Source organism: Carettochelys insculpta, chromosome 2 (assembly GCF_033958435.1).
Source record: "Carettochelys insculpta isolate YL-2023 chromosome 2, ASM3395843v1, whole genome shotgun sequence".
Classification (NCBI taxonomy): domain Eukaryota; kingdom Metazoa; phylum Chordata; order Testudines; family Carettochelyidae; genus Carettochelys; species Carettochelys insculpta.
The window spans coordinates 204,300,620-204,315,626 of record NC_134138.1 but is presented as its reverse complement, the minus strand read 5'-3'; the positions used below and the strand labels follow the sequence as shown (position 1 = coordinate 204,315,626).

Here is a 15,007-nt window from a genome sequence, read left to right as displayed (position 1 = left end):
CTGTATCCAAGATAGGACTATAGGATCCCTAACAATAATGATGATGTCAGATGTATCTACTGAAACCAAGTTACTATAAAATATGGTTAGTTTATATTCTGAATTTAACAATTATGAAGAGTTTGAAGTAGTAGATCAAGTTTTCTATTAGTATAAACTGGCAAAGCTGGAGGAAGAATGGAGAACTGCTATCTTGTGTTTCATTTTCATAGATAACTGATTTTTATTTTCCTTTAAAATTCCAGATTTGAAATTGATGTCATTTACTGGCATGTTTACCCAGTGTTTCACTGAGTCTGCTGGTCTGATTACTTTAAATCCTTGAATTATGTGACCGCTCCACATAATTTAGGAATGTTTTTGCTTGTTTTAAGTAAGCTTGGGTGAAACAATTTGAATGAAAATTGAACTGGTTCTAACACTGGTTCCAAATGGAGCAACCAGAATATAACTTCTCTTAGGCTGTGTCTACACTACTACCTTCCTTCGAAGGAAGGATGGTAATGAGGCTGTTCGGAGTTTACTAATGAAGTGCTGCCGTGCATAGGCAGCACTTCATTAAACAAATTCCCGCCTGCGGCAACTCTGAAGTTTTAAACTTCTAAGTGTCAGGGATTTTTATCCCTTGGGCATTATCGTCCCCGTGGGCCAGGGGAAACAAGCCTTTGGCCATTAAACATCAATGCAGGTACAGGTAGAATCTAAAGATACATAGGCTGCCATTTAGTAGCCCCCTGCAGCGGTCACTCTGTGTCAGTTGGTTTCCCCAGTAACCTGAACTCATGAATAATTCATGATCATGGATTTGAATTCCGGGCTCCTGATTGGACACAGGTGGGCAGTTTCTGGAAACTTCCCGGCCCAGAGGACCTCTTTGAAAACAGGTGCTCAGAACTTTCATATGATAATTACCTCATGAATCATGCATGAACTCTGTCTATATAAGTCAGGCTGGTCCTGGCATTCAGGGCCCTTGGGTACTGCAGGCAAGGATTCTGCAGACCCTGCACGGGACAGCATGGCCAATAGGCGTCCGCTGAACCTGAGGCCAGGTGTAAAGCCGAAGAAGAGCTGAAGTCACAGCGGCATCTGCCCTTTAGGGGGCACCGCACAGAGCTAAATCACAGCCACACTTGCAGCACGGAGCTGAAATTACTGCAGCACCTGCCTCTGGGCGGTGCTGACACTGAGCTGACTCACTGCCGAGCCTGCAATACCTAGCAGCGCCGGCCTCCTCTAATTGGAGCCCTTGCTGCCTTGCGGCCTGACGCAGCATCATCGCGCCAGCGCGCCCCACCGCACACTAGCTCACACTTGCATCGAGGAGCGGCAAGCAGACCCTTTGGCCAGACCGCCGGGTGGTGAACTGGCCCCCCAATTCGGTGGGGGGTACTGCGTACCCAGCGGCGCAACCAGGGGTCTGCCAACACCACCGTCGTCGCTCTGGCCTTACCATCGCCCAAGCCGCTTTATACACTGAGACAACTTACCTGACACGTCACCACTGGATTGGACTCACACACCGGACTGGACCTCAACTCACCTAATTGTGACACGTTAACCTACCTTAATATACACACACCTCTTAATATACATATATACCCACCTGGGACACCGGGACCCTCTGTGAGAGAGCGGGGGGTTGCTCCTCCATTGTTGAGCCTCCCTGATGGGGGGAGGGGAAGTACCTGGGGGCCCGACCCCTGAGGCTGGGCCTGAAAGCCCAGGCTGGGATACTATTCTCAATTCTCTAGAAGCACAGTTAATTAATAATTTTGTTAATAATTATTAGGTACACACTTCTTTAATAATTAGTACTAATAGTAATCATTAGGTTCCTAGTTATTGTAATTGTTGTTTTAAAATAAGGTAAAGGTTTAACCTCCTTTATCCCTTTTTACCTATCCACCTCTATTAAAATAAATTGCAGGAGAAGGCACTGCCTCCTGACAGCGCGGGCAGAATCGCGGGGGAGAAACAACCCCCCGCTGACCCCGCACCAGCAATCCGTCGGATCCCTCACGGGGCTTCGAGCGAGGACACAGAGGAGTCGGCAGCAGGCCCCACCAACTGGCGGTGTGCCGCTCCGCCCCTCTGCAGACCAACCCCACCCACCTCCGGCAGGGGGCCTAGAGCGCAGTTCAGTGTAAGTGGGAGAGACTGGGGGAGAAGCTGACCACTGGCAGAGCAAGAGCTGGCAAGGGGTTGCCTGTGGCAAGGGTGAGACGAGGAGGAGAAAGTGGATTTTAAAACAACAACTGTATTTATTAACACTAACAAACAACACAAACAGTATGGTCAATTGGCACAAACAGTATAATTACTATATATCAACTTATCTACTTCTAATTATATTCTAAACTATATGCTAATTTATTTCTTATATATTTAAACACTTACTATAGATAGGGTTAAGGGTTCCATGGGGAAGCCTGGGCAAGGCTCTCCTTGTAAAATACAAGGACAAAGAGTTTTGTGAGTTTTTTGTCTCCGGGCTACAGGGATTAATTTGTATTTACCCCTATATGCCCTGAGTGACTTGCTAGGTCACTCTATTGGGCCCTGAGGTCCACCCTTCAAGGGCCCTTCCCAACTGTTTTTTACAGTGGGGATCGGAGAAAATGGGAGAGGGGAATAAGGGAAGCAACAAAAAGGGTAACAGAACAACAATAACAAACTTAACTACTAAAACCACTAATTAGGGACTTGTTAGTCAGGTGTGCAGTCCCAGGTAGTAATAGATCCCAATTAAGGGTATCTGATTGACAAACGACCCCACACGGCCCAAATTGAGCTGTAAAGTTAGTATTTTAGGGCGTGGGGGGTTTTACGTGTCCGTTTGGTCCTGTCCGGTAGTTGAGTTTGATGAGATGGTCACGTCCGGTGAAGGAAAGTCATGGGTTGGCAGCGAGAGCGTTGATGCTGCAGTGGTGGCAGATCTTAAGCCTCAATCGGAGCGGGCGCAGTACCCCACCCTAGGGATGGGGCCAGTTCGACCCGCTCCAAATCCGCTCTTCATCTTTTCGTTGGCGGCGAGATCGGGGGTGCCGCAGTGGTTTCTGGCAGGCTCTGGGTGCTAAGGGGTGAGGGCGCAGTACCTCACCCTAAGGGTGAGGCCAGTTCGTCCCTCACCCAATTTACCTCAGAGCGGAGACTGCCTTAGCTCTTTTAGTGAGAGTGATTTCAAGTAAAGTGATTCAGCTATGCCCCAGCAGAGCGGACTCTGCTGGGCGGATGCGGAATTGCAGGTTGAAGTCTTCAGGGAACAGGAGCTCTTCACAAAGTCTTCTCTCAGAGGCAGCTGGTACCAAGTCCCCCGAACGCTGCGGGGCGCTGCCTTATATTCCCCGTTCTCATGCATTATTCATTAGTTCATTAGCATATGTATGTTTTTGAGGAGCCTGTTTTCAACCAGGTCCTTCCCCAGGAGCTACCTCACCTCTGTCCAATGAGGAGCCTGGATTTTTAAATTCATAATTTTGAAATGTCTGTGAGTTCAGGTTACCGGTAAAACCAACCGACACAGAGTGACCATTACAGGGGCTGCTAACTGGCAGCCTATGTACCTTTTAGGATTTACCTGCCCCTGTAATGATATTAATGGCCCAAGGCTTGTTTCCCCTGGCCCACGGGGACGATTATGCCCAAGGGATGAAAAATCCCTGACACCTCCCTGCCTCCCCTAGTTGTTCATCCTCCCTTAGTGACCTGAGGAAGAGCATAGGCCTCCCAGGTACACTCAGTTGAACCCACAAGGGAATACCGGGGGGCCCCCAGAAGAGGGACAGCCCCGACTGGCTCTCAGGTATCAACCCCTTGGGTCAGGCTAGCAACCCGACCGTGCGCGGAGGTGGGGCTTAGCACCCCCACCCCGGCCTTGGAAGGAGACAGCGGGGATTGTTAAAACCCTTTAACCCTTGTTCCTAATTCCATCCGCCCTTTTTATCCCTATTCAAATAATCAGTTCTTTGCCTTGTGGATCAATAAAACAAATTCAAGGACTACAATACAGGAAACATAATGGATACTGTTTTAACTGTAAGTTATGGATATTATTAGTAGTGTTTAGTTAAGTTTGCCCTTTAGCACTGTTACTTATTATAGTTTGATCTTGTTGTGTTGCTTAATAAATTTTTAGTTACTTTGTTTCAGCTTTAACCCTTGTCCTGGTCTCGTTGTCTCTGCCAGCCACTTCTTTCTAGAAGGCCTTAGCCGGGACCAGAGCGTACCGGGGGGGCACTCTCCTGTCTTGGGCTGCAGCAGGGTTCTGGTTTGGGTCCTGGGATCTGTGCACAGGAGGTTCACGCACCTCCTTATTCAGGGACTTATTTAAATATTTAAATACCTTATTAATAACCTGTCCGTCAAGAGAGTCCAGTCACTAAGTACTGACATGCATCTAGCCGCGGCACACCTGCCAGTACTTCGAAGTGCTGGGGCATCTTTGAAGTCCCCTTACTTGGTACTTCAAAGTGCCAGGGCATCTTCGAAGTCCCCTTACTCCTCAAAATTTTGATGCCCCAGCACTTCGAAGTACCGGTGGGTATGCTGCGGTTAGACGCATGCCGGGACTTAGAAGTTTAAAACTTCAGAGTTGCTGCGGGGGGGAATTTGCTTAATGAAGTGCTGCCTATGCATGGTAGCACTTCATTAGTAAACGCCAAACAGCCTCATTACCATCCTTCCTTCAAAGGAAGGTAGTGGTATAGACACAGCCTAAGAGAAGTTATATTCTGGGTGCTCCTCAGAACATTACTGATCGAAACAGACTAGAATGCCATAGGAGCATGTGTGTCCTTAGCTTATTACAAAATGCATTTTGATAAGGTTTTTAGTTTTTCATGACAACAGTCTTCTCTGGAGCTGTCTACACCTGTGTTCCTCTTTTGAAAGAGGAATGCAAATGAGGGAAATTGAAAATGCAAATAAGGCACTGATTTACATATCTCATGCTTCATTTGCATAATCTCTTTTTGGAAGAGATTCTTTTGAAAGTTAAAAAGCAGTGCAGATGGGGGGGTCTTTTGATATAAACCCCATCTTCAGAAGAACCCTTCTTCCTGAAACAAAATAGGAATAAGGGTTCTTTTGAAGGTAGGGTTTATTTTTGAAAGAGCTGTTGACACTGCTTTTCTTCTTTCAAAAGAATATCTTCTAAAAATAGATTATGCAAATAAAGCATGAAATATGTTAATAAGTGCCTCATTTGCATTTTTGGTTTCCCTCATTTGCGTTCCTCTTTTGAAAGACGAATGCAAGTGAAGACACAGCCCTCGAGACAAAGACTAATCAAAATGTGGTATTTCCAATAGTAACACTTCATTGGACTTTTGTAACTAGAAGAATGCTTTTATGAAAGGAGCTATGTTACACTGATCCCATATTCTAAACAAGTTACATAGTTCTAATATTTTATCTCTGAAGTAGCAACATAATGTTTGATTTATACAGTACTAATTGCTAAGTGTTTTAAATGTTATTGGTACAAAATATTAGCCTAACAAAACCCATCCTAAGCCTAGATCTTGCAGACTTTTATGAATGTGCATAACTCTCTAGGCACATGGTCCCACTTCAGCCAGTGGGTTTGTTGATGGGTTTACTTATGTATGTTCTAGGACTTCATAAAAACAGGGCCACAATGTGCTGGCAAAGTATTTTTCTTTGAACAGCAGCGAAAGAGAAAGGGAGCTCAGTTTTCATTCTGAAATTCCCAAACAGAAACTTTGTTGAAATACTCCAAGCTAGTTCTTCCTTCACCCTTTTAATAAGCATTCTAATTAAGAATCTGATCCTCTCGTGGAGGTCATGGATTCTGTGATTTCAGTAGATGTCTGTGATATCTTTGGCATCAGCCTGCTGCAGCAATGGGGCTGGAGTAGCTGTCGGCTCCACGCAGGGACAGCAGTAGGGCTGGATCAGCTGCCATTGCAAGAGCAGTGCCCTGGGGCCACCACATCAGCCTTCATCACTGTTATGTCAGTGGTCCAGGAGCAGAAGCTGCTAGGTAGAGAAGGAGCGATGGTATCGGGGTAGGAGCAAGACTTGCCCCTGGGGTGAGGGGTCAGCTTCCACACCAGGAGCAATGACCAGGGTGAGGCCCATGCCACATGAGGAACAGCAGGCCTGGAACAGTGTGCAGCAATCAGTTCAGCCATTGCCTTCCAACCGGAGATGCCAACTTTATGACTCCAGAAAACAGAACGCCCTTGCCTTGCCCCTTCTCTAAGGCCCCTCCCTCTGCTCACTCTGTGGCTCACTCTCTTGCTCATTGTCATCTGTGGCTGGAGAAGGGGGTTCAGGTAGGGAGGAGGTGCAGGTGCAGGCTCTATGAGGGGCTTTGGGTGTGAGAGGGTGCTTTGGGTTGGAGAGGGTTGGGGTGCAGGAGGGGGAGGACTATAGTGGGGGATGCAGAGTGTGAGGTGGAACTGGGGATGATGTGTTTGGGGTGCAGGAGGAGGCTTGGGACTGGGGCAGGAGATCAAAGTGCTGGAGGGGGAAGAGGTTTAGGCTCTGGACAGCACTTACCTCACATGACTCGCAGAAGTTGTGGCATGTTCCCTCTCTGGCACCAGGTGCAGGGATGGCCAGATGGCCCGTCTCCACACTCTGCCCTCACCTGTTGGCTGTTGTTCCTGGCCAGTGGGACCTGCAGAGCTGGTGCTTGGGGTGTAGCAGTGCCTAAGTCTCCCTGACTGCCTTTGCAACCAAGAGCTGAAGAAGGGACATACTGTCACTTCTGCGAGCTGCGATGAGCCTGCCTTAGCACCACTGCGCTGCCAACCAGACTTTTAATGGCCTGGTCAGCCGTATGAACTGGAGCTGCCAGTTGGTCAAAACCTGGATACTTGGCAGCCCTACCTGCCTCTGTGGGTACTGTTAATAAAACCAATGGACAGGTTGCTGGCATTTGTGAATATTTATTTATTGCCCACAACATCCCTGTGACTTTTACTGAAAAATACCCCTGACAAAATCTTAACCTTAATTATAATAGACTCACTTGCTACTTACTTTTACTATGCTTGGAAGGACATGCACAATCTCTTGGAATGACACCACCGTGAAACAGTATAACTAGAATCTAACTGACTTTCAGTTAAATCATAGGGCTTATCTGCACTAGCACAGAAGATTGATCCACTCAGGGTCAATCTTCCAGGGTTCAGTTTCTCACATCTAGTCTGGATGTGCAAAATCGAGCTCTCAGGGGTTGCAGTTGACCCCTGTATTCCTTGTGAGATGCAAGGAGTAAGGAAGGTCAAATGGAGAAACTCTCCCATCGACATTCTCCTTTGTAGGCAGAGAAGTTAGCCAAGCACAGATATGTCAATTTTAGTGATGTAGCCATAGACTTTTAGAGATTATGGAGGGAAAGGATGGAACATGTTATCTTCTGTGCTGTTCTGTGCAGCATTAACTAATCCATGGTCTGTCCCATCGATGGTGCTTCACTGAGATCTCTGAAGAACTGTTTGAATTGCCCCTAATTCTTACTGGATTTCTGGAAAATGCTCCTAACTTGTCTGTCTTTAGTTTAAGTCTTTACATTAAGCTTTTGTTGTATTTTGTAAGTGTTCCTCTTTCTGATACTTATTCCATTACTTGTACATAACTGCCACATTTCCTACACTGTTGTGGCAAGAGTGAAAGAACTCCTTAGAAGCTCTTGCAAAATTGACTATAAACACCTTCCCAAATGAGCAGTCACATGTATGCTTACTTAACCAGGATAAGTTGATACTGTTGGAAGTAAATCAGAAAAAACTGAGCTGCAAGGGAGAGAGAGCACTAGAAGCAATCTTGGAAGTGTTTGTTTGTATGTCACCAGTCATAAAGGCCCAAACTACTCCTGTCAGCTGATGGAAGTCGAGTCTCTTTGCTTGATGGCTGGAAAAAATAAAAAGCCCTTTGTCTTTTGCTCTGCTTCTTAATATACCTGACACCTTCTTCTGTAACATTCCTTTGGTAAACTAACTCCATCTCACAGGTGCTTTAGATCTAACAGTCATACCAAATCCATTACTTGATCTAACCACTGCCTGTTTTGCTCTTCTCTCCTCCCTTCCCTAGTGTAGTTGTATTGAATTTAGTGTTGAATCATGTTTTCTATAAAGTCCACCCCCTAGTCAGGTGAAATCCTTAGATAGCTGCTTGGAAAAAGCAGCCTGTGATATTACCAACAAAGAAGTGAGAGATTTTTAAAATATTGGGTCAGTATATATTTCTAAATTAGCTTATTTGAGGTGGTAGAAAGTCTGAACAGTCTTTAGGTGCGCAAAGGTATCTGGGAAAAATGATACCATGCAAAAAATAAGAGGTCTGGGTAATATAATAAGTGGGTACTTACCTTAAGTCGAGTGGGGAAATCTTTGGACTAACTGAAACTGTCATGACCCCACTGATCTCAAATCTAGGTATGTAGAATACCTACTTAACAGTATTTTAAATGCAAAATTTCTTACTGATATAAATATATCCCGAATTCTAACAATAAAACTAAAGAAGATTTTGAGTGTAGTTTTAGAATTACATGGTCTGAACCACAATGTCTGGGAAAATACCCATACACTGACTCTTCAGTAAGCTACATTCCATACAGATTTATCCCAGTCCAGGGAAAATTGTGCCCTCTTGGCTATAGGAACAAATATCAGAAGGGTATTTCACTGTATAATGGTTTATATTTATTATATTATTATCCTTTAGAGCCTTGGCAATGTTACTTATTACATGAGTTGCACATGTAATAAATAAATAAATACACTCAAAGGGCCAAATTAATCCTGGACTGTGTTTGCGGAAGGAAACTGCTCGTGAAATCTCTGGGAGAGCTATATTCCATACAATGAAGGCAACATGGATTGCTCCTTCTGCTTGATGCACATCGCCCAACAAGAATGTGGAAGAGACATGCCCCCACTCCCTCTAGTGCCTACTGTCCAGAAAAACAGTATGTGGTAGCAGAAGAAGGAGCTTTACATCATTCTTAGGGTGTTGCCATGGACACAGTGCATGCACACTGAAGAGTAGTGGGGAGGGTATAATCCACTCTGGCTTTCCCACAGGATGGCATGACTTTGCACTGCCCTTTGTTCAGGGCAGTTTGGCCAACATCCTTTTGCTTAGTAATGTGAACCTCCCATAAAGCAGTTAGGTTGGCAACATCTACCAGAAATAGTCTTAATTTGCTGGTATTCAGCGTTCAAATGTTAATATGGCTGAGCACAGTAATCTAACGTTGTGGTAGTAGTTTGCAGTGTGAGGCATCACATAAGTGATTCTCACTTTCATGAGCTGATGTTCCATGTAAAGACACTCCAGTAACGGTACAGGTAGGCCAAAGCGCTAATGCAGCACTGACCACAGAACTGTTCTCCAGTGCATGTTGTGAAGCACCATTTCATTGGAAAAGGACAATGAGAATCAAAGGGATCCCTTCTTTCAGGCAATAATTAAGATATAGTACGGTGTAGCAATTTATTTTCTTTGTCAGGAATTTAATTAACATGAGGTGTTGCATAGCAGTGCTAATGTGGATCTGAATCAAGTGCATTCTCCCTGAAAAGTGAAGGGCCCTGGTAACACACAGCATTTTGGTAGATGTCTCAAATTATTATGTGCTGTGAAATGGGGGAGTGAGCTAGCGTTCCAATCTAAGCAGTTCTGAAGCAGGAACAGCAGAGCTTGAAACTAGTTAATTCTGCTCACTTTAAATTCCACAATGAAAATCATGGATTAGAGAGGCAGCATGTCTTAGTGGACCAAACACTAGGTTAAGTTTTAGGAAAGATGGGTTCTGTTCCTGGCTCTGTCAGCAGGCTGTTGGACAACCTTGGGCCAGTCACCTCTCTTCTCTGTGCCTTATTTGCCCCTTTTGTAAAGTGGTATGTGTGATTCTTACAGGTTTTGTCAGGCACCTTGGCTGTGGCTACACTAGCACCCCCACCGGTGTAGATGGGGTGGGGGCCTTTCAAAAGGACCTCCGGATTTTGAAAGTTGGTTTTGGGAAGAAGGGGCTTTCAAAATGTGGGGGGTGCTTTCGAAAGGCCCCCGTCTACACTGGCAGCATGCGTTTTGAAAGCAGCACTTTTGAAACATGCGTGGCTGCCATTATACTAATGAAGCACTGCATATACATGGCAGCATCTCATTAGCATCTGCTGAAGTGGCTCATTAGCATCCCCCTTTTGAAAGGGGGGTGCTAGTGTAGCCATGGCCTTTGGGACCAACAAATGAAAAGTGATATATTTTTTAAATAAAAACAGCTTAGTACCTGCATTTGTGGGAAGAAGTGACACTCTTAGGGGGTGCTGAAGAAATTCAGGCTCAGCCTTGTGCCATGGTATTCAACCCAGAGGTGGGGGCTTACTGCAGACAATAATGACATAAAATAATTTTTTGTAGACTGCAGAGATGCTGTGTAGTATTCATGCCCACAGATATTTCTCAGTCATACATACAGTAAGTGTTGATTGCTATATGTGTATTACCAATAAATGCGGCATTTTGCCTTTTCCCCTGAAAAGATCCCATGCAGTTCTTTTCAGTACAACATTTTGGTGGAGAAAGTGGGTAAGGGGGAACGGTACCATGAGCATTTACTGGGTAATGAAGCATAAATGTTGGGAAGTGTGGAAAAGTGGTGATAACTTTGAAGTAGAGTATTGGAAATAGAGTATTGAAACAGAGTACTGAAAACCTTGAAACAGAACATTGGAAAGTGATCTATCACTAAGGTGTGCACACCCCTGGTTGTAGAATTGCCAGGTTAGGAAGAAGGATTAGAGTCCTTGCTTCCCCCTCAAGGGTGAGGGTACTGAAAGAAACTGGTGAAGAAATTGTTTTTTGGTATATGTACCTTCAGCCCTTGAGTACTGAGCACTGGGGAGGTTTAGGATCCCTGCCCCAGCCCATGAGGGGTGTAGTAATTGGTACAAGATACCCTTGGCCGTAGAGTACCGAGATAAGGACGAAGCTTAGTGTCTCCAGTCATATTGTTGATTTACAACACTGTGTGCTGGAGATATTTGAGATATTTGTTTATAGCGCTGTGTGTTGGGATACTTTGTAACACTGTGGAAGGCTTCTGTACTGAGGGATACATTGTAACTGTTGTGGGCTGGGTGTAGTCTTAACACTGTTCAGGAAAAAGGAATCCAGGGTAAGGGAGGAGAAACAGGAAAAATTGCATTATGTAAAAGAAGAAACTCCTTTTAAGCAAATCTTGCAGAAATCTGGGCATAACCTGTGGACTGAACAAGCTCTTGTGGATGTCCACACTACTGCAGATTTAAAAGATAAATTTGCTAAATACCTTATGGTAAACAAACCTTCCTCTTCTAGTAAAAAGGAGTCAGCTGCAATGGGGCGACTATGGAAGACTTGTAATGAGATGTTTATCTGTTTAAAAAACTGTAAAACTGAACTATTGGTAACAGCAAAAAGACAAGTGTGCTTGTGGGTGTGGGGGTGTGTGTGTATGAATGGGAATGGGATATATCATATGCATATGATAAGTGTTGATTACTATGTTGTATTACCAATAAATGTGGCATTTTGCCTTTTTCCCTGGAAAGATTCCATGCAGTACTTTTCAGTATAACATTATTAACTGTTCAGAGTGCAGGGATTTGCAAGGAGGCTGCACAATTATCTCATAACAAGCAGTAGAAAACACTTTTTCGCTTCTCTTTCCATCCTCCGTCCCTTGTGCCAGTTTGAGTAACACACCCCACCGATGCTGAGGGGTCACAGAGAAGAATTCAGATACATAAGCACATATAATGCAGCTTTTAAATACTTTTCAGAAGACTATTATTGAGGGAGGTCTGTTAAACTAAATGGTATTATCTTAAAAAGAAAAATCACCTCCTGGTGATTGTGATAACATGTTCCTCTACACCAGTTCTGACACTTAAGAGGCCATTTAAGTTACCTGCTATCAACAGAGAGAGGGAAAGCCAGAGTTAATTGAGAGTGAAGCCCAGCTGGGGAAAGGCTGGACCAGCATGATGAAACCAAGGGTCTGAAAGAAGGAGGAGGCTGTAAGGGAAGAAGAGAGGTAATTAAAGTGTTACAAGGAAGCTTGGAGAAGAGTAAGTGCTCAGACACTGGCCTTGAGTAAGTGGTGAGTGAAGTAGCTATGGAGAGTATAGCATATGATAAACTAGAAATGGCTACAAGAAAATGGATTAGTCAGATAGGAAAGAGCTTGTGGAAGCAGTAACAGGAACCAAACAGATGTGGTTGCTGGATGCCCCTGAGCTGGAACCTGGTGTAGTGAGTGGGCCTGTGTTCCCCTGCAAGCTACTGGTACAGTGGTATGGAGCCTGAAGAGATGCTGAACATTGTTTGGAAACAGCATTTGGACAGCTGTCCTGTTGAAATGCCTAACCTGAGAAGAGCTGGCAAAATGGTAACCTAGCTTGTGGTGATGGGGGGCGTGTCTTAAGTTTACAGAAAACAGATTATTGTACAGTGAGCAATGGATAGCAGGGGGCCAGACAAGACACAGTGAAAGAGCTAGGAAAAAGGGGAGCGTGCTTCAGTAATAATGAGGTGGCTGCCTGTCAACTCAATATGTTAACTGTTAAACACAAACTCCCTGAAAAGAATACTATTAGGGTTGCAAAGTTCAGCCTTTTAAAGTTAGGAAATATCAGAATTAAGTTGTCTGTCCAACCTTGAGTCAGCTCCCTTATACTATGAATATATAAAGTGCTATATAATGTTGAATATTTAGGAAAATCATGTCTTAGGTGCCTCAGATTAGGCATTTTAACCATAACATGTCTGTGCCTCAGTTCCTCATCTGTAAAATAATGGTAATGCTATGTAATCCCTTTACGTCATAGTGATACTGCAAAATAATGGCAGTAATATTTGTGCACTTAGCAGCCATAGTGATTAGTGTAATAGAAAAGTCCATGAGGAAATCAGTAATTGTCTTCAGAGCCGGGTTACATGGCCTAAAACAAATAAGTCCCCACACTGAATAATGATGGTAGAACAAATGGCTATTAAGTGAGCACGGCTGAACATCTGGGCTGAATGGGGGTGAAGGATCGTATGAGGGGAAAATACTATGTGGCCAAGTACTTATGATTTGGTATACACACAGGAGGCTGAATGAAAATTGCACGGGCATCCTGCTGGTTCCTGACTTAATGCTCTTTTAACATAATTTTTGTTGAGATCAACTGAGAGCCCAGGAAAGACAAGCTCTGTGTTCTCCATTCACATACCTGCACCTGGAATGCCCTGTAGCAGCCCAGAGCTACCGTTATAGTGAAAAAACTGTTCTGCTTCAAGATGGAGCACGCCCAGGGAGCATGGAATCTTTAGGCAATTTAGCTGCTAGAATCAAAGTTTCTGCTCACTGTGGCTGTGTCTACCCTTGCAAGGTCTTTTGGAAAATCTGGCCCTTTTTCAAAAGGACATGTGGAGCGTCTACACGAAAAAATGCACTCTTTTGGTCTGAAATTGAAAGAACGCAGCTCTTCTTCCAGAAGCCCTCTGCTGCTCCCAGATCAGGCACAGCGCCTTCTTTCAAAAGCTTCTTTTAAAAGAAAGCGTGAGTAGATGCTTTGTAGGCTTTTTTTCTGAAGAGCAGTCCTCATGGCGCTGGATGTTTTGAAGTATCCAGCCCATCCTTATGAAAGACTGGGAACTGTGCGGATGCTCTCTATCGAAAGAGCAGATCGCTTTTTCACGTATGGATGCAACTCTTTTGAAAGAAGCCGTTTGAAAGAGATCTTCCGGAAGAACTTCTTTCGAAGCATTGGTGTCCTGTAGATGTAGCCCATGTGTGAACTGATCTCACTCTCATTGGGCAAGTTTTTTGTAGAGACAGTAAAAAGTGCATTTCTTACAGACTGCCACCCTCCACACCACCAAGTTTCAAGTCCTTGCTTTTAAGTGTGGGAATGCTACTTATTTTAAAAGTAAAGGTCAGCAAAATTTAACATAAAATGTGTGTTTTTTCCCTAGCCTCATTTTTGGCAATGGTAAACTGCTTCAGCTGAAATTTTCTGCAAGAATTCTACCTGAGGAAGACACCCAGAATATATAATTTTATTCTGACTGGTTAGTAGTAGTAGTAGTAGTAGGCATCCTTCAGTCTGCATAGACTATGGATCGCGCCCTTTAAAGTTTCAATTGAGGACTTCATTTACAGCGTCTATTGTGACTATGAAGACCCACACGAGAGTGACAGTCCTTGCTGCATCTCTTGCAGATGTAGTGGGTGTCTGGCAAGTCCTTATTGTGTTTTTGGTGTGCTCGCTTCTCCTCTGCTAGCTGTCTGATCTTCATCTCGCCCTTCTGAAGGCCCTTGTGTATCCCCTGCCTCCATCTGCTGTGGTCATCTGCTAGTTCTTCTCAGTTGTCCAGCTTGATGTCTACCTCTCTGAGGTCTCTCTTGCAGACATCTTTGTAGCGCAACTGGGGGCGTCCGGGAGGTCTTTTGCCAGAGGCTAGCTCACCATACAGGATGTCTTTTGGAATCCTTCCATCATTCATCCTGTGGACGTGGCCAAGCCAGCGGAGTGGACGCTGCCTGAGGAGGGTGTGCATGGTTGGGATTCCAGCTTGCTCGAGGACGGCGGTGTTGGTCACTCTGTCCTTCCATGATATTCCAAGGATGCGCCTGAGGCAGCGCAAGTGGAAGACGTTCAGCCTCTTTTCCTGGCGGGCATACAGGGTTCAAGTCTCGCTGCCATAAAGGAGGGTGCTGAGGATGCAGGCTCTGTAGACTTGCATTTTGGTGTGAGTGTACAGCTTGTTGTTATTCCACACTCTCTTGCTGAGTCTGGACAGAGTTGTGGCTGCTTTTCCGATCCTCCTATTTAGCTCGGTCTCCAACGACAGGGTGTCAGTGATGGTGGACCCGAGGTAAACGAAGTTGTGGACGACCTCTAACGTATAGTTGTCAATGCTGATTGATGGGGATTCAGCAACATCCTGACCAAGTACGTTTGTCTTCTTTAGGCTGGTGGTAAGCCCA

At 44.8% G+C, this 15,007-nt stretch overlaps 1 protein-coding gene across 5 annotated transcripts in view; it reads left to right on the top strand.

The window, feature by feature from the left end:
• The window catches only part of RBMS3 (RNA binding motif single stranded interacting protein 3), a 1,098,743-nt gene that overhangs the window by 40,608 nt on the left and 1,043,128 nt on the right, over positions 1 to 15,007 (top strand). The window lies entirely within an intron of this gene.